The sequence below is a fragment of the Panthera uncia genome, chromosome F1 (genome assembly GCF_023721935.1).
Source record: "Panthera uncia isolate 11264 chromosome F1, Puncia_PCG_1.0, whole genome shotgun sequence".
Classification (NCBI taxonomy): domain Eukaryota; kingdom Metazoa; phylum Chordata; class Mammalia; order Carnivora; family Felidae; genus Panthera; species Panthera uncia.
The window spans coordinates 14,890,803-14,915,529 of NC_064813.1; positions in this window are offsets into that span (position 1 = coordinate 14,890,803).

A 24,727-nucleotide genomic window follows, 5' to 3' on the forward strand; every position below is an offset into this window, starting at 1 on the left:
ATTTTCACTTTTTGTGTGTGATTTTACATAACTTCCCCAGAGTTACCAGTTAATTCAGGTGAGAACTGGCAAAGCATCTACAGTTGTTCAGGCCAAGGGACTCGTCTATCCGATTTGGTGACGCTAACCATGAATACAGTAGGATGTCCTACCATAAAGAGGAAATCTCAGGCTGGTGTGCCAATGGAAAAAACACTGGATCACAAACAACACTGTGGAATGTTGCTTGATGAAATGGCGCCAACTGAAGGTATCAGGCAGTTTCCATTTGCTAAATAAAGAACAAACAACCCTGAGGAGTTAGCTATGAATATTATACTAAGATAAGGCCCAAATCACTTCAGAGTTTTTGTCACCCAGTAAAGCCTAAAGGAAGTATTTTTGGCTGAAAATAAGGATATTCTCCCCCCACACGTACAGAGCCTCTTACATCCTCTTCTGGTCCCTCATCCTGTGCATTCACAGATCATGTCAGACACCACCCTCTCTGATTGCAACATCACTGAGTGCTGATTTCAAATGTAAACCATAGAAAAAGAAGATAGAAAGTTATGAAGAGTGAAAACAAGGAAACAGATATGTATTAAAAGCCTGCTCTCTTCTAGGCACTGTGTTTAAAGAGTAAACTCTCACATGCATTGTTAGATTCCTTCAATCCTCACAACAGCATTACATAGGAGCCCATGTTAGTCACATTCTGTGAATGAGAACATTGAGGTTAAGAGATGTTAACGACTTAACCACTGTCACAAAACTACAAATTCAAATCCAGGTCCGTTTAACTCCTTTGGTAGGAGAAGGATTTTAAACTCAGAAACAATTAACAATGTTAAGGATGCAGATCCTGTTAAGGATGTTCAGAAGTGCTCGACTTCTGAATATGACATCTAATATACCTTTTGAAGGGAAAGCTCTTAGTAAATAATTAGTAAATAATAATATCTTTTTAAACAGACATTATTTTTGCTGTGTATTCAATTTCATATTCTTTCTTTTATTTCTTCTTACCTCAAAATGACTCAGGTTTGCAGATGGAACCAAATGCAAATCAAATTTTAAATTAGGATAAAGATACTCACTGTGGTGGGAATATCACAAGTATTTCCAGTCATGTACTTTACCCATGGTGTTCAGTTTTTCTTAGCAGAAAATGATGTCAATTGAGAAAAGAAAATCTCTTTACATTCTAACACTGTATGTATAGCATGCATCTGTTTTAAATTTTACCCTTCATTTAAGGATGAGAGTAATAATAATAAAGTTTATGGGCAAACACAGAGCCAGAGGGAGTATTAATTAAAAAAGAAACTTAGAGCCTGGTAGAATTGTAGGTTAGTTGTGGTAGTTTCAATGTAGAAGAAAATAGAGGTCTCAGAAGGTTCAAAGAGAAGACAGTAGGACAATTACTGTGGAAAAGATGACAGATTATCTCAACAACTGTTAGAGTCATTCATAAATGTGCTGAAAGCACAAAGACTGGTATGAAGATCCTACTGATAGTAATATTGACAGAAATCACAACAGCAATGACAGCTAACATTTATTGAGGACTTTCTGTCTTTTAAATAGGAGTTGAGTAGCTCATAATAAGGACTCAACCATACTGATTTGAAGTCAACCTATGGGTAAGACTATCTCAGGTTCAAGGTAGGGAATATGTAAATTCACCACCAATTGTATTTCTATGAACCCATAAAGCATGTGGTTTGCCAGTGAGTGGAGGGATAAGAAAACTAAATGGCATGGACTTCTGAAGTGAATCAGCTGAGGAAAGGAGAAATGGCTCTGGCTCCTTCTTTTCCCTTCTCCAAGTCCTGCTGCAATTTATCCACCTCAGTCTTGCATAGTGGCTGGAGCTGGGGGACATGGGGAAGCCAGACCTTCCCAGCTAGTGTTGTTCTGCTGTGTTATGAGATAGGAGAAAGAGCTTCAAGAAAGCACTTTGATAAGTATAAAGAACCCAAACAAGAGGTCAAGAATTCCAGATTCTAGGTCTGAAAACTCTAAAACCTTATACAAATGTGAGATGTTTAGGATGCTTTCCTGCCTTTGAAATTGAATTCACCAGACCACTTCATACTTAGTATTTATTTTATTTTATTCTCTGTTTCAAAGAGGTTTCTGTTTGTTTCATGCACACTCACATACACACACACACCACACACATTAATTTATGATGGGAAATGAATAGAACCATAAAGTAGCCAAGTTGGTAAACTATTTATTTAGTTGCTGTGTTCACATACCTAAATGACATAGCAGAGAATTTAGATACTTTTGAGTCTAGTATGTGAGTGTACAGATGGGATCCTTAGGATGTTCTTTTGTCATCTTGCAAGCCTAGAATGTAAAAGCTGGAAATGATTACTTTAACTCCCTCATTTTTCCAATAAGGGAACTGTGGACACTACTTAAAACTCTTGATGAACTACTAGTATTTCTCTAAGTAATTAAATACTTACTTTTAAAGTGTTCAGTGCGAGTCAAGACAGTGACATAGGAGGCTCCTGAACTTACCTCCTCCCCCATACACATCAAGTGCACAGCTACACATAAAGCAATTCCCTCTGAAAGAAATCTGGAAGCTATCTGAGCAACTTCTACACATTAAATATTGATTACCATATTGAAACTGGTGGGAAAAGCTGAGACATACTGTCATCATAAACCCCATCCCTACGATAGGAATATACAATTGGGACAGAACGCTCAACTCCCAGCTCTTCCATGAGGAGTGAAGGGTTTGGACTCCACGTTTAGCACCCCAAATTTGACGACTCCCACCCAGGATGGTCCTTCAAAACACCTCACTTTGAAGCCACTGGGGCTTGCATCCAGAGACCCACAAGACCAATACCAAAAAAGAAACAATTGTTAACAGGCTCTAGAGGACTCCTACAGCTATACCACAGGGCTTAGCAGAAGCAAAGAAATGTCCACCTCTCAGTCTTTCTCTGAGAAGAGTCTATTAATAATAAAAGGCACTGCTTGAGGGTCAGGCTTCTTTTTTAGTACACATCTAGAAGTTGACTGCCATCCTCTTCAGAGACCAGGGAAGCCAGTGGAGGTATCCCCACCTTATTCCTCTTGCCTCCTTCAAATCACCAGTATCTCCCAGGAAGGGGCTAATACACATACCTTCGTCTCAGCTTTAACTGCTACCACCTAACTCTGGAGTACCTGGCTCTGATAACCAGTGGGTCTTCAATTCACAATTCCCACAGAACTCTAGCAAACAAAGAAACAGTTCTCAACCAGCTATCCCCACAGAGCTCAGTGCAGAGTGAGCAGATAAAAATGCCCACCTCCCAGCCTTGCCCTGAGAAAGGTCGATTTCAATACTTTAAAAGCTGCTGCCCGAGGATCAATTGTCTAATTTAGCATGCTGCTAAGAGCTCACTGAGTGAGATCTGCCCCTGAGACCAGGGAAACTTATGAACACATCTCCTGCCCTCTCCCTCTTGTTCATGCGAAATATCTCCTGAATCTCTGGTATCTCCCTGAATGAAGCTTGTACACATGACTGGTGCCCCACCTTTTGTGCCTGCTGCCCAAGGGATGAGCTTCTGGATCACCCTGCTCTCATAGCCAGTGGAACTTGCATTCATGAATCCCATAAGACTGTGGCAAACAAGGCATTCTTAATGGACACAGAAGCACCCCCATTGACTTTCACCTGGGCCAGATGCAGAGAGAGCAGGCAAAAATGCCCATCTCCCAATTTCCCTAGAAGGAAGGTGTAACTGAGCTCAAGGGGCTTACTGCTTAGGGTGCATTATGTTAAACACAACCCAAAGAAGTGTGAAAGCAAAAAATTTTTTATTACTTGTTACAAGTAAGGAGACAGAAGATAGCTCTCAAAGCACTGTCTCCCCATGGAGTTAGTACAGTAAGCTATTATTCAGTGAATTAGGAAGTGGGGGCAGAGAGCTTGCATTATATGGTAAGGAACTTATACAAATTTTTAGGCAATTTGATTATTGCACATACCTAGCAAATCAGTGTGCTAGTGAATACATTGTATGTTCAAAAATGGCAGAAAACCCCACCCGTAGGAGGAGATCTTAGTATTATAATGAGCTACAGATAACCTCAGGATAATGGGGCAGGAGTGTGAAGGGCTTCTATATAGGTTCTCAGTTCTACATAGCTCACATAAGGTGCTCCCAGGTGAAACACTTAGCAAGAGCCTATCAGATGAAATATCTAGCTGGGCATGTCCTTGGTGGGAACCGCTGTTTCTGCAGAACAAAACACATTCCTTTCCTGCTTTTGTCCTTCCCCCTCCTCCTTTCTACTGATAACTTTCTGCCTTCTGATTTGAGTATCTCCCTTTGCATTTTAGCTAACAATGGGGCCTAACTACATATTTTCCCAGCTGCTGCCTAAGGGTCCAGCTTCCAATTGACTTGAACCTAGGTTGGTATAGGCATATCTTCAAATACAGGGAGGCGCCAAGAACCCTTTTGTATTGGGAACTCACAAATATTTGAGAGACAACCAAGAACTAAGCTGGGCTGATTAACAAGGTTCCTCCCCTACATGAGACCACTCTGTCAAGAATGGGAGAGGTGGTTTTTGTATCAGATGTGCAGAAACCAACACAGAGAGCCAAGGAAAATGAAGAAACAACAGAATATGTTTCAAACAAAAGAACAAGACAAAACTCCAGAAATAGATCTTAATGAAATAAAGGTAAGTGAGTTAAATCATAGAACGTTCAAAATAATGGTCATAAATATGCTAAACAAGGTCAGGAGAACAATCCATAAACAAGGTGAGAATCTCAACAAAGAGAAAATGTAAGAAAATATCAAGCAGAAATCGCACAACTAAAGTATACAATAACTGCATTGAAAAATTCAATAGAGGGTATAACAGTAGACTATATCAAGAAGAGGAAAGGATCAACAAACTAAAGATGGGGCAGTGGAATTCATCCAATCAGAGAATCAAAATGAAAAACAATGATGGAACTTATGGGACAACATGAAGCATAACAATATACACATTATGGAGGGCCCTGAAGAGGAAGAGAGAAAGAAGGAGAGAAAGCTTATTCAAAGGAAAAGTGGCTGAAAATTTCCCTAACCAGGAAAAGAAACAAACATCCAGAAGCAGGAAGCCCAGAGACTTCCAAACAAGGTGACTTCAAAGAGATCCACAGGAAACACATTATAATTAAATTGTCAGAAGTTAACGACAAGGAGAACCTCTTTTTTTAAAATTTTTTTTTCAACGTTTTTAATTTATTTTTGGGACAGAGAGAGACAGAGCATGAACGGGGGAGGGGCAGAGAGAGAGGGAGACACAGAATCGGAAACAGGCTCCAGGCTCCGAGCCATCAGCCCAGAGCCTGACGCGGGGCTCGAACTCACGGACCGCGAGATCGTGACCTGGCTGAAGTCGGACGCTTAACCGACTGCGCCACCCAGGCGCCCCAAGGAGAACCTCTTAAAAGCAATAAAAAGCAACTTGTTACATATAAGGAAACCCCCAAAATACTATAAGCAGATTTTTCAACAGAAACTTTGCAGGCCAGAAATAAGTGGCATGATATATTCAAAGTGCTGAAAGAAAAACAAACAAAACAAAACAAAAAACCCAGCCAACCAAGGATAGTATACCTGGCAAAATTGTCCTTCAGAATTGAAGGACAGATAAAGTTTGACAGACAAGTAAAGCCAGAGGATTTCATCACAATAGACCAGCCTTACAAGAAATTTCAGAGGTAGTTCTTCAAGACCAAACAAAAAAACATGAATTCACAGCAAGAAAACATATCAAATTGTAAAGGTAAATATATAGATAAATTCAGAATAATCTAATGTCATAATAATAGTGGGTAAATCACTTATGATTCTAGTATGAAGGTTAACAAAAATAGTAAAAGTGATAACTATAATAATTTATTAATGAATACACAATGTACAAAGATGTAAATTGTGTCATCAAACATAAAATGGTGGGGAGGTAGTGTATAAATGTAGAGCTGTTGTGTATGTTCAAAGTTGTTATATCTTTTGAAAGACTGTTATAAATATCAGACGTTTTATGTAAACCCAGTGGAACATATTAAGCAAAAGCCTTTAGCACATATATCAAGAAAAAGAGAAATCTGAGCATACCACTAAAGAGAGTCATCAAACCACAAAGGAAGAGAGGAAGCAAGGAACAAAAGAATTACAAAGCAACTAGAAAAAAAGTTAACAAAATGGGAATAGTAAGTCCATACCTAAAAATAATTTCTTAAAATATATTAGATGAATGGATAAAGAAATTGTGGTTTATATACACAATGGAGTACTATGTGGCAATGAGAAAGAATGAAATATGTCCCTTTGTAGCAATGTGGACGGAACTGGAGAGTGTTATGCTAAGTGAAATAAGCCATACAGAGAAAGACAGATACCATATGTTTTCACTCTTATGTGGATCCTGAGAAACTTAACAGAAACCCATGGGGGAGAGGAAGGAAAAAAAAAAAAAGAGGTTAGAGTGGGAGAGAGCCAAAGCATAAGAGACTCTTAAAAACTGAGAACAAACTGAGGGCTGATGGGGGGTGGGAGAGAGGGGAGGGTGGGTGATGGATATTGAGGAGGGCACCTTTTGGGATGAGCACTGGGTGTTGTATGGAAACCAATTTGACAATAAATTTCATATATTTAATAAATAAATAAATGTACTCAATTCTCCAATTAAAACACATAGACTTGAACAGATTAAAAAACAAGACTCATCTATATGCTGTTTACAAGAGACTCACTTCATGTTGGCAAACATGTGGAGAAAAGAAACCCTCGTGCACTGTTGGTGGGAATGCAAACTGGTGCAGCCACTGTGGAGAACAGAATGGAGTTTGCTCAAAAAAGCAAAAATAGAATTACCATGTGACTCAGTAATTCCACTGCTGAATACTTACCCAAAGAATACGAAAACACTAATTCAAAAAGATATATGCACCTCTGTGTTTATTGCAGCATTATTTACAATAGCCAAATTGTGGAAGCATCCCAAGTGTCTATTAAATAAATAGATAAAGGATATATGGTATATATGTACAATGGAATATTACTCAGCAATAAAAAAAGAATGAAATCTTGCCACTTGCAACTACATGCATTGAGCTACAGAGTATAAGGCTAAGCAAAATAAGTCAGAGAAAGACACATACCATATGATTTCACTCATACATGGAATTTAAGAAACAAATGAACAAAGGAAAAAAAGAGACAGAAAGACTATTGAATATAAAGAACAAACAAGTGGTTACCAGAGGGGAGTTGGGGAGGGATGGGTGAAAGAGGTGAAGGGGATTAAGAGTACAGTTATCACGAAGATCACTGAATAATGTATAGAATTATTGAATCACTATATTGTACACCCAAAACTAATATTACACTGTATGTTAACTATACTGCAATTAAAATTTAAAAAAAATAGAAACTCACTTAAGTTTTAAGCACATACACAGACTGAAAGTGAAGGGGTGGAAAAAGATATTCCATAGAGATGAAAGCCAAAAGAAAGCAGAATAAAATACTTTTATTTTTATTATTTTAATAAAATAAATATTAAGCCAAACGTTGTAATAGGAGATAATGAAGGTCATTATATAATGGTAAAAGGCCAATTCATCAAAAGGATAGATTTATAAGTTTTTGTGTACCCAACATGAAACACCTAAAATATATGAAGCAAATACTAACAGACATGAAGAGAGAAGTAAACAGTGACAAAATAATAGCAAGGGACTTCAGTACTCTGCTTTCAACAATGGATAGATCATCTCAACAGAAAATCAACAAGGAAACATCAGTCTTAAACTACACAGTAGACCAGATGGACCTAATAGACATTTATAGAACATTCAGCAGCAGTAGGTTACACATTCTTCTCAAGCAAACATGGGACATTCTCAAGATCATCTGGTAGGCCACAGAAAGAGTCTTAATACATTTAAGAAGGTTAAAACTGTATCAGGTATCTCTTCTCTTCTGACTACAATGTTAAGAAACCAGACATAGAGAACTAGAAAATTCAAAAGTCATGGAGATTAAACAACATGCTCCTGAACAACCAGTGGAACATACATACTGAGAAAAAAGAAAGCTCTCAATAAACAACCTAATTTTGCACCTTAAATAACTTGAAAGAGAACAAAGTAAGCCCAAATTTAGCAGGAGGAAAAAATTACAGGAGGATCAATTACAATGAAAATAAGATAAAACAGACAAACAAAACAGAAAACTTTTAGTTGGACTAACCAGGAAAAGAAGAGAGAGAACTCAGATAAGTAGAAATATAAATGGACACCATAAAAAATACAAAGGATCCTAAGAAACAACTACAAACAATTGGTAACAAATTGTACAACCTAAAATAAATGGACAAATTTTTATAAACATACAATATACCAAGACTGAATAATGAAGAAATAAAATATCTGAAAAGACCAATTACTAGTAAGGAGATTGAATACAAAACCTTCCAACAAAGGGATGTTCAAGACCAGATAGCTTTACTGTTGCATTCTACCAAACATTTAAAGAATTAATATCAATCATTCTCAAACTCCTTTAAAAAATAGATGAGGAGGAGGGGCACCTGGGTGGCTTAGTTGGTTAAGCATCCGACTTCGGCTCAGGTCATGATCTCACCGTCTGTGGGTTCGAGCCCTTGCGTCGGACTCTGTGCTGACAGCTCAGGGCCTTGAACCTGCTTCGGATTCTGTGTCTCCTTCTCTCTCTGCCTCTCCTCCACTTGCACTCTGTCTCTCTCTCAAAAAAGTAAATAAACATTAGAAATTAAAAAAAAAATAGATGAGGAGGAAACACTTCCAAGCTCATTTTACAGCCAGCATTGTTACCTTGATGCCAAAACTAGACAATAACACTACAAGAAAAGAGTATTTTAGGCAATATTCCTGATGAACGTAGATGAAAAAATCCTCAAAAATATTAGCAAACCAAATTCAACAGTACATTAAAAGGATCACACACCATGGTCACATGGGCTTTATTCCAGAGCTGTAAGGATGGTTCAAAACTACAATCAGTTAATGTGCTACACCATATTGGGTAGCGCAGTCAGTTGAGCATCTGACTCTTGATTTTGGCTCAGGTTATGATTTCACGGTTTGTGGGATCCAGCACCATGGTGGGCTCCACACTGACAGCATGAAGACTGCTTACAATTCTCTTTTCTCTCTCCCAGTCCCTCCCCCAGCTCATACTCACTCTCCCAAAATAAACAAACTTAAAAATAATAATAATAATAAATTTTAAAAAGGACCACATTAGCAAAATGAAAAGTGAAAATCTTATAATCATCTCAGTAGATCCAGAGAAAGCATTTGACAAAATTTAACATTCTTTAATAATAATAAAAAAAAAAATACTCTCAACAAACTGAGTATAATACGAAGGAACATACCTCAACATGGTAAAGGCCATATATTCCAAGCCACAGATAATATACTGAATGGTGAAAAGCTAAAAGCTTTTCTTCTAAGATAATAAATAAGAAGAGGATGTCCACTCTCACCACCTTTATTCACTATAGTTCTAGAAGTCTTAGAACAGTTAGGCATACATCCACACATCCACACATACATAAATGGCATCCAAATTGAAAAGAAAGAAGTAAAGTTGTCTTTACTTGCAGATGACATGATATTCTGTATAGAAAATCCTAAAGAATCCATCAGAAAAACCATTAGAATAAATGAGTTCAGTAAAGTTACGGTATAAAAAATCAATATACAAAAATCAATTGTGTTTCTAAACACCAACAATGAACTATCAGAAGAGAAATTAAGAAAACAATGGTATTTACAATTGCATCAAAAATAACAAAATACTTAAGAATAAATTTAACCAAGGATATGAAAGATCTGTATGCTGAAAACTGTATTGATGAAGAAAATTGAAGAAGACACTAATAAATAGAAAAATATCCCATGCTCATGGTTTGAAAGTATTAATATTGTTAAAACGTTCATACTGCTCAAAGTAATCTACGGATTCAATAATACCTCTCAAAATTTCAATGGCATCTTTCGCAGAAATTTTTAAAAATCCTAAAATTTCTATATAATCACAAAGACCCCAAATAGAGCAATCTTAAGAAAGAACAACAAAGCTAGAGGCATCACACTAAAACAAACGAAACAAAACAAAACAAAAAAACACTTCCTGATTTCAAACTATATTATAAAGCTTTAGCAATCAAAACAGTATGAAATTAGCATAAAAACATACACATAAATCAATGGAACATAATAGAGAACCCAGAAATAAACCCACTCACACACATATGGTCAATTAGTTTACAACAAAGAAGCCAAGAATATACAGTGGAGAAAGAACAGTCTCTTCAATAAACAGTGTTGGGAAAACTGGACAGCCACATGCAAAAGAATAAATTGGACCACTATCTTACAATACACACAAAAATAAACTCACAGTAGATTGAAGACTTGAATGTAAGACCGGAAACCATAAAACTTCTAGAAGAAAGCACTAGGGAGTAAGCTACTTGACATCAGTCTTGGAAATGAGTTTTGTTGTTGCAAATGCAACAAAAACAAAATAACAAGTGAAACTACATCAAATAAAATTATCTGTACAGCAAAGGAAGCCATCAACACAATGAAAAGACAGCCTACAGAATTGTAGAAAATATTTGAATCATATATCTGACAAGGATTAAATACCCAAAATATATAAAGAAGTCACACAACTCCATAGCAAAAAACCTGATTAAAAAATGGGCAGAGGAACTGTATAGACAATTTTCCAAAGAAGATGCAAAAGTGGCCAACAGGTTCATGAAAAGTTGTTAGCATCATTATTCATCAAGGAAATGCAAATCAAAACTACAATGAGATATCACCTCACACCTTCATCAAGAAGACAAGAAATAACAAGTGTTGGGGAGGATGTGAGAATGGAAATCCTTCTGCACTGATGGTAGGAATATAAATTTGTACAGCCACTATGGAAAACAGTATGGAGGTTCCTGAAAAAAATTGGAACTATTATACCAGCATTCCCACTTCTGGGTATATACCCAAAGAAAATTAAAACAAGATCTCAAAGAGATGTCTGCACTCCCATGTCCTTTCAGCATTATTCACAATAGCCAAAATATGGAAACAACATAAGTGTCCATTAAAAGACGAATGAGTAAAAATAAGCAGTATATAATAGTATTTGGCCATGAGAAAGAAGGAAGTCCTGTCATGTGTGACAATATGGATGACCTTGAGTGAATTATGCTAAGAAAGACAGTATCACATATACATGGAATCTAAAAAAGCCGAACTCATAGAAACGGAGACTAAAATGGTGGTTACCAGGGGTTGGGTGGTGTGGAAAAAGGGAAAATTTTGGTCAAAGAGGATAAACTCCCAATTATAAGATGAGTAATTCTGGGGATCTAAAAGCACAACATAATGATTATAGTTAAAAATAGGGTATTACATTTTACAAAGTTGTTAAAAGAGTAGATCTTAAATGTTCTCAACACACACACACAAATACTAATTAGGTAACATGATTTAGGTGTTAACTAACATGGTAATCATTTTGCATATATGTATATCAAATCAATGCTTGTACACCTTAAACTTACACAGTGCTGTATGTCAAGTATATCTCAATAAAACTGGGGGATAAAGAAAATAAATGTACCCCCAAAGCAGGTTTATCTCCCATCACACAGTTTTTTGGGGGTAAGTAGCCACTCCTTGCCTGTTACTCCCTCCATGACATGGCCTAGGTTCATGTTAAATCAATGTCATGTATGCCTCACTCTGCAGAGATGGGAGGCAGGAGCGGGATGTGAAAAGGAACTGTGGCCTCCTACATACTGGGCGACTGTGTAAAGGCTTGTCCTCACAGATGTTCTCCTAATATTTTCCCTTTCTGCAAATTATTTTCCCCAACTCTAGCCATTTTATCTGTATAGGAAAAGGGAAGTTGCTATATAACATTTGGTGAATTGACCTTTGTGAAATCTGCAAGTTTTTTGAACTTAGAAGCTTAATCTTAGAACATAACATCCATTTGTGCATTCTTGACTGTGAGCTGTTTCTTACAGCAATACCTGTGCCAGTCACCAAGGGGTAAGACATGGAAGGGGAAGGAAATGGATACTTTGTTACATATGCAAATTTAAAATCATACATTTTGTATATTTACATAGTTGCTTTTTATACTTAAGTATAGCATACCTAGCATCGCCTTTAAGTAATCCACCAAATAATATTTAATGGATGCATGGTATCCATATTGAATGGGTATAGCAGTAATTGATCGTTGGAATTTTTTTTAATATAGAGGAATATGAAGAATAGTATGTACTCAAGTTCTTTAACATTTTTTCTTTCTTACGTACTAAACAATGGTAAAAAAAAAAAAAAATCAGCAGAAAGTGTCCGGGTAGGCTCCAACCACTAGAAACATTATTAGGAATTGTGGCCTATATTCTCAAGCTTATTACCTAAGGTCAAAACTGGACAAAATGGTTTTTCAAGTGTGAGTTGAGGATTTGTTTAGAGTAGATATGTAAGCTGTAACAAGTGTTCCTTCTGATACCTACAAGTCTCTTCAGCTAAGAGACAGTCTTAGGGTTATATAAAGAGGTTCAGTGCTGTTCTGATACTAAAAGTGTCCAGCCATTACAAATAACAGCCTTCTTTGTACTTGAGAAGGGTTCTTAGCATGTTTCTTCTCCTGGTTTCCTGCTCAGGGAAAGCTCTTACCCCAAAATAGGCTAATAAGGGTCCTAGCTTATGGCAGAGATCTGCACTCTAAAAGTACCAGTATCAGAGAGGCCAGTATTAGACAAAACCACCCTCCAGTTTTTTCCCCTTAATAATCTGCTGGCCAATTCTTGTCATCCTCTAACATTCCACTAGGCACTACTTTCTAGAGAAACCATCCCTTGACCTTTTCATCTTAGTTAAGTGCTTCTTCCATTTGCTCTCAAACATCATCATAGTTATCATTTAGCATTTACCATCCCACAGTATAATCATCTGCTTACTTATACATCTAGTGGTGATTTTTTTTTCTAACCTCTTTACGCCCGTAACATATCTAAAGCCTGGTCCATAGGTGATTCTCAGTGAACACTGGATGGATGGATGGATGGATGGATGGATGACTTATTACATTAGATCATCACACAGCAACACCCAGACCAGATTCAGCTCCTAAGGCTTGAGTTTACAAGTACTATATGTTCATCCCATTTTACTTGCTCTAATCAGAATCAGCTATCACCAGAGCCAAGTCTATGTTGAATTTTTTGCTTCATATTCAACTTCATGATTGATTTTCGCCTAGGCATCATAACACTGATAACATTTTTTATTATTATTATACAGCAATGATCTGGTGGTCTCGTAGCTGCCTATCATGCTCCAGCCTCTCTCTCCTGTGAGATTCTGACTGCTGAGGACTTTGAGGTAACACCAAAGAAAGAAAGCAGAGCAGTGTTTGTGCTCATCTTGTTGCCTAAACCCTATAGTATAAACAGCATGACTCATATTAGTCTTGTCCAAACTGGAGGCCCAGTAACACCCTGCCAGTGATTTATAATTACCACGCTTTTACTAGATACCCTGTAGGCACTGAGTGATTACCCTGTATGTTTGTTTCCTGATGTATGTCATACTATGCTGTAACATAAACTATGCCATAAACCACATCCTGTTAACTAAATACAGTGAGTAGATTCTTACCAAGAGGAATAATCATGATCAGCTCATCTAAAATGGACTGAGCAACTGGCCTGCCTTCCAAGCAACTCTTGAGTTTGTTGTCAGTCTAATTGTGCTCTCTTTCACTCACCTTGGTGCATTGTACCTATCTCCATAATAGTATTTGTGTCTGTATGTTAAACTGCAAGCCTCTGAAGGACTAGGACTGTGTTTATATCCACTATACCTCACATAGTATGGGTGCTTAATAAATTTGTATGGGAGAGTGAATGAGTAAGTGAAAGAATATATTGATCCTTCTTAAGTCAAATGTTACATATAATTTGAATTATCTTTCCAAGTAGGAATGAGCTTACCTATCACCATTCACACATTTTGTCCTATATTTTATAAGTTTATAAGCCAAAAACATACATTGAGGAGACTAAGGACATTCTCTGGCCTTGGATCAAAACAAAATTAACTGGCTCCTACTGTAGTCAGACTCAACATATTGATCTCCTTAGGATCATTTCTTTGCTCATTTCTTAAAATTGTGAGTGATAAGATATGTAAAGATAATTTACACGTTTGGGTTTAGATGAGAAAGCTGAAAATACGATATTGTCAAAGTAGAAATTCCTTATGCTCTTAAAGTGCAGGATATGTAAAGATAAATTTATACATTTGGGTTTAGATGAGAAAGCTTAAAATATGATATTGTCAAAGTAGAAATTCCTTATGCCCTTAAAGTGCAGGATGGTATGCAAAAGGAAGTTCAGAAAATAAGGATAGTTAAATGGAATTAATATGATGAAGAAAGGGAGACTTTGGCCTTCCAATTTTTAGTCATAAAAAGCATCCCTGGAAACAGCAGCAGTAAACAAGTGGTGACACATGATCAGAAGATATGTGTTTTAAGAAATGGAGAAAGTCAAATAGAAGACAACATTTTGGCTAGAATTGTTTTGGTGAGAGGTTTTCTGTTTAGATGTACAAGTATGTTTTCATGAAGCCTTAATATTTCAGGCCTTTGCTAAAGACTCTTGAATGAAATATCATTCAACCTTCATTGTTTAGATACCCATGGTGATTATTCTATGCAGCTGCTCTGCTCAGGTGGACTCTGTCCATTGCTACATACCTACTGCTTCTACCCCCATCATTCTACAATACCAAATATAATTGTCTTGTCTCAGTCATTATTTTATTTGACCTGTTTTTAGGTTTTTAACATTATTAACTAAACACTTCTTGGAAACCTTTCTCAGCTTAGTTTCCAGCCTACCATTCTCTTCTGGTTCTCTCTCTGCCTTTTTGTCTCATCTTTATGCATCTCTATGAATTCTTTCTTGATTTCTGTTTAATACTATGTCTATTGGAGTTCAGTCCTTAGTTCTCATCTCAGATTACAAAATGTCTCTGGAGAAGGTGATGTCAGCAAGATGCCAGACTCAAAAACTCTACATCCCCATTTCTCTGTGGAAACACTAAGTAAACAACAACATATTGATCAAAATAATTTTGTGGGGGGGGGGGGCTAGAAACTAGTCAAAGGAGTTGGAAAACTTACATCCACTCAAAAGCCTGCACACAGATGTTTATAACAGTTTTATTTATCATTGTCAAAACTTAGAAGCAACCAAGATGTCCTTCAGGTTGAATGGATAAACCATGATACATCCAGACAATGCAATTCTTTTCAGCACTAAAAAGAAATTAACTATCATGCCATAAAAAGCAATGGAAAACTTAAATGCATATTGCCAAGTGAAAGAAGCCAATTTGAAAAGGCTACATACTATATGATTTCAACTAAATGACATTCTAGAAAAGGCAAAACTATGAAGACAATAAAAAGATCAGTGGTTTCCAGGGGGAAAGTGCAGGGGAGAGATAAATAAGCAGAGCACAGAGGATTTATATGGCAGTGAAAATAATATACATTATAATGATGGATATATGCCACTATGCATTTGTCCAAACCCATACAATATACAACACCAAGAGTGAACCCTATGGTAAACTATAGACTTTGGGTGATTATGATGTGTCAGTGTAGGTTCATCCTTTGTAAAATAAATAAATAAATAAATAAATAAATAAATAAATAAATAAATAAGTCATTCTGGTGAGTGACATTGATAATAGGGGAATCTGTGCATGTTTGGGTGCAGGGGGCATATGGGAAATCTCTGTGCCTCTCTTTTAATTTTATTATAAACCTAAAAATATTATTAAAAAGTCTCTCTGAAAGTATTAGCTCTGTAGAGAAAAAAGAGTAAAGAAAAGTGAAGAGAGCCTAAGATACTTGTGAGACACTATCAAGTCGATGAATATATGCATTATGGGAGAAGAAGGAGGAGGTGGAGGGAGGAAGGAAGACAGGGAATGAGCAGAGAGCTAATTTAAAGAAATAATGGTGCATAACTTCCCAAATTTGAGGAAGATATTGATACATAAATAAAAGAAGCTCAATACATTCCTAATAAGATAAACTCAACCTACACCAAAGCATGTTATAATAAAATTGTCAAAAATAAAAGTGAAAAAGAGAATATTGAAAGCTGCAAGAGAAAAATAACTCATCATTTACAGTGGATCCTCAATAAGATTATCAGTGGGTTTCTCAGAAGAAACCTTGTGTGTCAAAAGGCATTGAGACGATATATTTAAAATACTGAGAGAAAGAAACTGTCAACAGACAATTCTATGTCCAGCAAAACTGTCCTTTAAAAATAAAGAAAAAATTGGGGCGCCTGGGTGGCTCAGTCGGTTGAGTGTCCGACTTCAGCTCAGGTCACGATCTCGCGGTCCGCGAGTTCGAGCCCCGCGTCGGGCTCTGGGCTGATGACTCAGAGCCTGGAGCCTGCTTCCGATTCTGTGTCTCCCTCTCTCTCTGCCCCTTCCCCCGTTCATGCTGTGTCTCTCTCTGTCTCAAAAATAAATAAACGTTAAAAAAAAATTAAAAAAAAAAAAATAAAGAAAGAAAAAATTAAGTCATTTCTAGGTAAGTGAAATCGGAAAGAGTTCATTACCACTATATCTTCCACACATGAAATGCTAAAGGAAGCCCTTCAAGTTGAAACAGAAGGATGTTAGACAGTAAATTAAACTATATGAAAAAATAAAGTTGTTCCATAAAGATAAATACATGGATAAATATAAAAACCTGTATTATTATAATTTTGCCTCATAGTTCCTACCTTTAATTCCTTTATAGAATTTAAAAGATAAAGCATTAAAAAATAATTATAAATCTATGTTAATTGATATCACAGTGTATGAATATAATTTGTGACATCAGTAACAAAGTGGAGAAGGCTAGAACTATAAGGGAGTAGAATTTTTATATGTGGTTGAAGTTAAGTTATCAGTTTAAAATGGATTGTTATGACTTTAGAATGTTTATGTGATGTCCATTAAAACCACAAAGAAAATATTTATAGAATGTACACAAAGAAAATGAGAAGGAAACCAAACTATGTTATTACCAACTATACACAAAGGAAGGCAGTAAGGGAGAAAATAAGGGACATATAAGCTGTAAGACATTCAGATTAACAAGTAACAAAATGGCAATAGTAAGTTCTATTGGTAATTATTTAAAGTATTTTAATTGTAATGGCCTAAACTCCCCAAACACAAGACATAGATTGGCAGGATGGATATAAAAACAAGATCCAACTATATGCTGTGTACAGCAGACTCACTTTACACATAAGGACACACACAGGTTCAAAATGGAAGAATGGAAAAATATGTTCCATGCAAAGTAACCAAAAGAGAGCAGGAGTGCTTAATATTAGACAAAATAGACTTTTAAGTTAAAAACTGTTACCAGATAATAAGGTGAATTCACCAAGAAGAGCAATTATAAACATATTTGCACCAAACATCAGAGCTCCTAAATAAGCAAACATTGACAGAATTAAAGAGAGAAATAACTTCATAATAGGAGTACAAGACTTTAGTACCCCACTTTGAGTAATGGAAGAACAATGATTGACCAATTAGGAAACAAAGGACTTGAAAAACATTATAGACCAATTGAACCTAACAAATATACACAGAACAATTCCACCCAACAACAGTATAATGCATATTTCTCTCATGTGCACATAGCTCATAATATACATTTTAAGCCACAAAACAAGTCAGTAAATTTTAATAGATTGAAATCATGCAAAATATCTTTTCCAGTCACAATGGAATGAAATGGGAAATCAATAGCAGAAGGAAAACTGGAAAATTTATAAATATGTGGAAATTAAACAACACACTCAAACAATCAATGGGCCAAAGAAGAAATCACAAGGGAGATTAGAAAACATCTTGAGAAAAAAATAAAATGAAGTTACAACATGCAGAAAAAGCAGTGCTAAAGGAACACTTAATCTGTAAATGATAACATTAAAAAGAAGATTCCCAAATCAACCACTTAAATTTACACCTTAAAGAACTACAGGAAGAACAAAGTAAACCCAAGACTAGTAGAAACAAGGAAATAATAAAGATTAGAGCAGAGATTAAATAAAATAAAGAATAAAAAATAATAGAGAAAATCAGTGAAACCATGAGTTGATTTTTTTAAAAAAAAATCAACCAAATTGACAAACTTTTATCTAAATTGACTAAGAAAAAAGAGAAGACTCAAATAACTAAAATTAGAAATGCAAGAGGGAACATTACTAACATTTTATAGAAATAAAAAGGATTATAAGAGAGTACTATGAATAATTGTACACAAATTGAATTACCTAGATGAAATGGACAAATTTCTAGAAACACATAGCCTGCTAAACTTAAATCATAAGGAAATAGAAAATCTAAACAGACCTGTAACTAGTAAGAAAATTGAATCAGTAGTCAAAACCTCCCCAAAAGAAAAGCTAAGGCCAAATTTTTTCGCTGATAGTCCCTTCAACAAATGATGCTAGGAAGACTAGATATGTACATGCAAAAAAAAAAAAAAAAAAAAAAGTTGGATTCTTACCTTACACCATATATGAAAATTAACTCAAAGGGATCAAAATGTAAGCATAAGAGCTAAATTATAAAACTCTTATAAGAAAATAGAAGGGACAATCTTCATGACATTGGATTGGATTTGACAGTGATTCTTGGATGTGACATCACATCAAAAGCCCAAGGAAAAGAAAAAAAAAAAATAGATAAATTGGATTTCATTAAAATTAAAACCTTTTGTGTATCAAAGGACCCTATAAACAGAATGAAAAGTTAACCTACAGAACAGGAGAAAATATTTGCAAATCATATATCTGATAAGAGATTGATATCCAGAGTATATAAGGAACTCCTTCAGTTCAAAACAAAACAAAAAAACCAACAAAAATAGGTAAAGGACTTGGACTGGCATTTCTCTAAAGTTATACAGATGGCAAATAAGCACTGAAAAGATGCTAATATGAATAATCTTTAAAGAAGTGCAAATCACAAACCACAGTGGAATATGATGTTCTCTCCATTAAGATGGCTATTTAACTAATTAACAAAATAACAAGTGTTGGTGAGGATGTGGAGAAATTGGAACTCTTGTATGTTGCTGGTGGGAATATAAAATGGTACAGCCACTGAGAAACAGTATGGCAGTTCCTAAAAAACTAAACATGATCCAGCCATTTCGCTTCTGGGTATACATCCAAGAGAATTGAAAGCAAGGACTTGAACAATTATTTGTACCCTCGTGTTCACTGCAGTGTTATTTACAATAGCCAAGAAGATGGAAGCAACCCAAGTATCCATTGACAAATTAATGGGTAAACAAAATGTATATTACGAACTGAATGTGTCCCTGCAAAATGCCTATGTTGAAGGCCTCACTCCCATTGTAGCTCTATTTACTAAGGAAGCCTCTGATCTTAAATGAAGTCATAAGGGTGGAGCTCTGATATGATAGGATTAGTATATTTATAAAAGGAGACACCAGGGGATAAGCTCCTTCACACTGGTCCTAGGAATGATGTTTTGGATTTGGCACCATAAACAAAGTCAATAAAAGCAAAATAATCAAGTAGGACTACATCAAACTAAAAAAGCTTCAGCATAGAAAAGGATGTCATTAACAAAATGAAAAAACAACCTATGGCATGGGGGAAAATATTTGCAAACCACATATCCAAAAGGATTTAATATCCAAAATATACAAGGAACTCATACAACTCAGTAACAAAAAATAAATCCCCAATTAAAAAATGGGCAAAGAGGGGTGCCTGGGTGGCTCAGTCGGTTAAGCGTCCAACTTCGGCTCAGGTCACGATCTCGCGGTCCGTGAGTTCGAGCCCCGCGTCAGGCTCTGGGCTGATGGCTCAGAGCCTGGAGCCTGTTTCCGATTCTGTGTCTCCCTCTCTCTCTGCCCCTCCCTTGTTCATGCTCTGTCTCTCTCTGTCTCAAAAATAAATAAACGTTAAAAAAAAAAATTAAAAAAAAAATGGGCAAAGAAACTGAATAGACATTTCTCCAAAGAAGACATACAGAAAAAAAACAAAACAAAACAAACAACGACAACAAAATAACCCCAGAAAATAAGTGTAGGTGAAGATATGGAGTAGTTCGAACTCTTGTGCCCTGCTCATCAGACTGTAAAATGGTACAGCTGCTGCAGAAAACAGTATGACAGTTCTTCAAAAAGTTAAAAAAAGAATTACTGTATGATCCAGCAACTCCACTTCTGGATATACACCCAAAAGAATATACAGCGGGGTCTCAGATATTTGTACAGCCATGTTCATAGCAGCATGATAAACAATAGCTAAAATGTGAAATAGCTAAAAACAGCTCCTCAAACTTTACCTGTTCGAACTATGTATTTTTTTTTTTTTTTCACTAACCTACTTCTATATTCAGGATTGGTCATTGGCTCTACTACCCATCTAATTCCCCAATTTGACACCTTGGAATCCACTTTAATCCTCTCTCCCTTGGCCCTAAGATCCTGTCAGTTTACAAATTATGCACATTTAGCCTGTAAGTCCTACCCTGCCTCTTAGTTCAAGCCCTCTTTTTATCTTTCCTTGCTTATAAGCAGCAGCCCATTTCACCACTTTCTCCTACTCCACCAGCAATATATTCCTGAAAAATGGATCAAAGCGTTGCCTTCTGTTGCCTTCTCAGTGCCTAGAAGAGGAGTCTGGGCTCCTTCTTGAATAGCTTCCTATAGTCAACTGTTATTATAGCTTCCTTCCTGCCACCAGTCTACACATTTCCTTGGCCCACAGATCACTGAGTATCTCTGTTTCCCTCGCAGATTTGCACTCAGGCCTTCACGTTCTTCTCTCTGCCTGGAAATGTTCTCCCTTCTCCATCTAGAAAATACCAATGATTCCTTTAAACCCAGATTAAAAAATTTCCTTATTTTGAAGCCCTCCCTGGTGTTCCTAGTAAAATGTAGACACTTTCTACCCTGTATTCCTATTACTGCTTGCTTTGTGTCTTTTACATCTTTAAAAAATTTATTCCATGGCTAGAGGCAATCTTGATTTTCCCAGTAGCCATTTTGAAAAGATTTCTATAATTATAGTGTAAATCAGAGAGGAAAGCATGTGGAATAGGCCACATGAATTACTGTCATATTCTAGAAAAGAACTATATAAGACATGCCTAGGTTTTTAAGTGACAACAAAGGGGTGCCAAGTGAATTTAGTTCTTCCATCCTAACTCCGGCCAGCTGGTGGTGGTTTCTTGGAGCAGTACATTGAACAGCTTTGAAAAGCCATGTTCTGCTGCAAATGAGTTCAAATAAAAGTCAATTTTCAAATTATGAAGAATACTATAAACAACTTTCAGTCTTCCATAGGCTTTCTTTCTCTTCATATGAAGGGTCATTCAACTCTAGATGAAAAGATGCTCTTTCCAGTCAGCATCCCACCACGAACAGATTTAAACTCAGCAAAGTATTTAAGAATATAACTCCAGGTGGCCCATTTTTTTAAAAAGAAAACTAACTTATCTTTAGTTTTTACTGAAGGCTACAACACAGATTTTCACTTAATTCTCACAACTTGATGAAAGGAGGATATGTTTATCCATTTTGCAAATAAGGAAACTGAGGCACAGAGATCTAGTGGCTTCATGCCAGTAGCAAGAGGCAGAGCTGCGATTCAGACTCTGGTATGACTGTGGACAAAAGCCATCCTGTATCCAGTATAGGAGCCATTAGAATACCAAACAGAAAGGATGGGCATTATCAGGTAAAAGACCAACTACTTTATGGTATTTCAACAATATACTTGGCTCTGGAGTCTCTGACAGATATTGCAGAAAGGAAGCAAATGTGATAAGTAATGAAGTTTTTTGTTTTTGTTTTTGTTTTTTTTAAGCACCAAATTATCTGCAGAAAAAAGTAAAGTCTTTTCTGGATCTGTGTATCTCTATAAGTGACATGTAGGTAATATCTGATAATATTTTCTACTATGATTTTGCATAAGATTTAAAAAGGCTGTCCAAATGTACCAAGTAACTCCATATAAAGGCACAAGAATAATGTGTCAAATGTCAGGTGAAACCCATTCTGTAGAAGCTGTAAAGGGACCCAGACAAGCTAGTTCTTGGGGGTGAGTAGGCAGAAATGAAAGAAAATACACTGTCATAAAAGCCAGAAAATTAGAAGACCTCCCTGTGCTGGCAAACTGTATTAGGTCATTTTGTAGATAAATATTACCCAATGGTGAGTGAGAAATGTAAAAGGAGAATTAGATTTTATTCATCTTCTTGCATCTGAGGAACAATGAGTTAGGCAAACAAATATGTTGTAATGTAGTCTTGTGATCATTTCTAACTTTTATCCCAGATTGGATTTCTCAGCACAATTTGAAAGTTAATGGACACTATATCTGTTTGAAGATAGACTTTGAGCTAATTCACTATGGAATTACGGCTACCATCTTCTAGAGAACCCAACAAGCTGGGATCTATGTCCTTTTGGGAGGAGGGGGGAGAAGTATGGCCACCAAAGCCACACATTTTGAAGTTGGCTTTTAAGTGTCTTTCTGGATAAAAATTATCTCAAATGGAAAAAAAAAAAAAAGAAGTATATAATTTCCAAGCACTCACAAGCCTGAGCAAATGAATTTCACACTAAAGGAAGTGAAAGCTTTTTTAATTCCTGTTTTTAACTACAAGAAGTGTTTTCCCAATGTATTTTTCTTTTCTGCGTTGATGGATACCTAATTTCCAGAACTGTGGCAAGATTGGTTAGAGTCAGCTGACTCAGAGTGCTACTGAGTCCAAGTGGAAAGTCTTCTGTGGACCACAGAATCAAACATTCTTGAATCCTTTATGTGACACCAATCAACCTTTGCAGTATATAACCTAAGAGTTATACCCCTTACAACACACACCAGTGCCCAATTTCCTGTATTTATTAACAAATAATAAATTATTTAAGTGTTTAATTGCCTTAGGGAATAAGAGGTTTCACCCAGGGCCCTAAAGGGGAGTTAAAGGAAAAGGGGAAAAGTCACTTTTCTCTGAATCATATATTATTTCCCATGTAATGAGATGGCATACCAAAAAAATAGTTGCTGACATATTTATCTGTACAAAGGACTCAGCTTCAGATTTTCTGAAGTATTTTTGAAGTATTTTTTAAGTATTTAAAACTAATAAATTAGTTTTTCTTCACAGAGTAAAACAATGTGCTATCAGAAGAGAATGGACTTAAAATTTTTGGTGAGGTTGGGAGGGATGTGTGCTCTTAGTCAAGAAGTATTTATTGAGCACAAACTTCACACTCAACAATGGCACAAGCTTATAACCAAATTGAGGAAACATAACTGACAGGAGCATCATTTCTAGAACATGTCTCTGAGCTTTGACATTAAATACTCTTATCTTGGTTTCTCTGTCCTACTTCCCATTTCTCTGTTCCCTCCCCTTTATCTTTATGGTGTATTCCTCTTTCTAGTTCATTTCTAAAATATTGGTATTCATGGTCTATTATCTTTTTCTCATGTGGCCACTCTAAGTAGGTAATTTATCTACTCCAGGGGCATCAATTACCACCTGTCTGATGATGAGTCCCAACTCTGTACCTCAAGATAGATATCACTGGAGTTCCAAATATACATTTTTACTGGTCAACTCCATTTGGACATCTTATTATTCAACATGTCCAAAATTGAATTCATCAGATTCCCTTTTAACTATTTCCTTCCCTTTGGGTTGCCTAACCTAGTGAATCCATCACTCTACCCATAATCCATCCAATTCTTTATACCTCTTCCTTCCTCACTGCCTCCCCCTGCTTCATCCAAATCTTTAACAACTCTTGAATCTATCCCACTTTTCTCTGGACCCACTACAAATTATTATAGCACTTTTGCTCTCCTCTAATTTATACTCTGTAATGCTGGCACCATGATCTTTCAGAAAGAGAGAGAGAGAGAGAGAGAGAGAGAGAGAGAGAGAAGCAGGAGGAGGGAGGGGAGAAAAGGTGGAGGAGGGAGAAAACCTTGATTACAATAGTCCTCCTATAAAACTTTTTTATAGTCCTTCACTGCCTTCAGGTAAATTCTGATTCCTTAGTCTGGCTGCCAAGAGGCTGCCCACTTTTCCTCATCTCTTGTCACTCTTTTTACTAATCTTTAATCTCTAATAACACAAAATTATATTTGGGTTCTTAAATGGGTATTCTTTCACCCCTGGGCTTTGTCATTCTCTTCATCTCCTTTCCCTGGCTCAGTCTTTCTTATCCTAAGATGTGAGCTGTCCTTAAGAGTTGTCAGCTCTGTTGGCCATTCCCTCCACCACCCATGCAGTATAGGTTATAGATGCACATCCTGTGTGCTCCAACTGCAGATTGTGCTCTTCCTCTGAGACAGTGTAGATAGAAAAACCACCTATTTGAAACAAGAATTGATGAATTGACTGTATCAACCTTCGTATACTAGGACAGTGGTAAAATTTATAGTAGGTGAAGTAATTACTCTTTGTCAAAGAAAATGTTTTGAAATTTCTTGGCTATGAAGCATGCTCTTTGCCCACCCATAAGGAGTA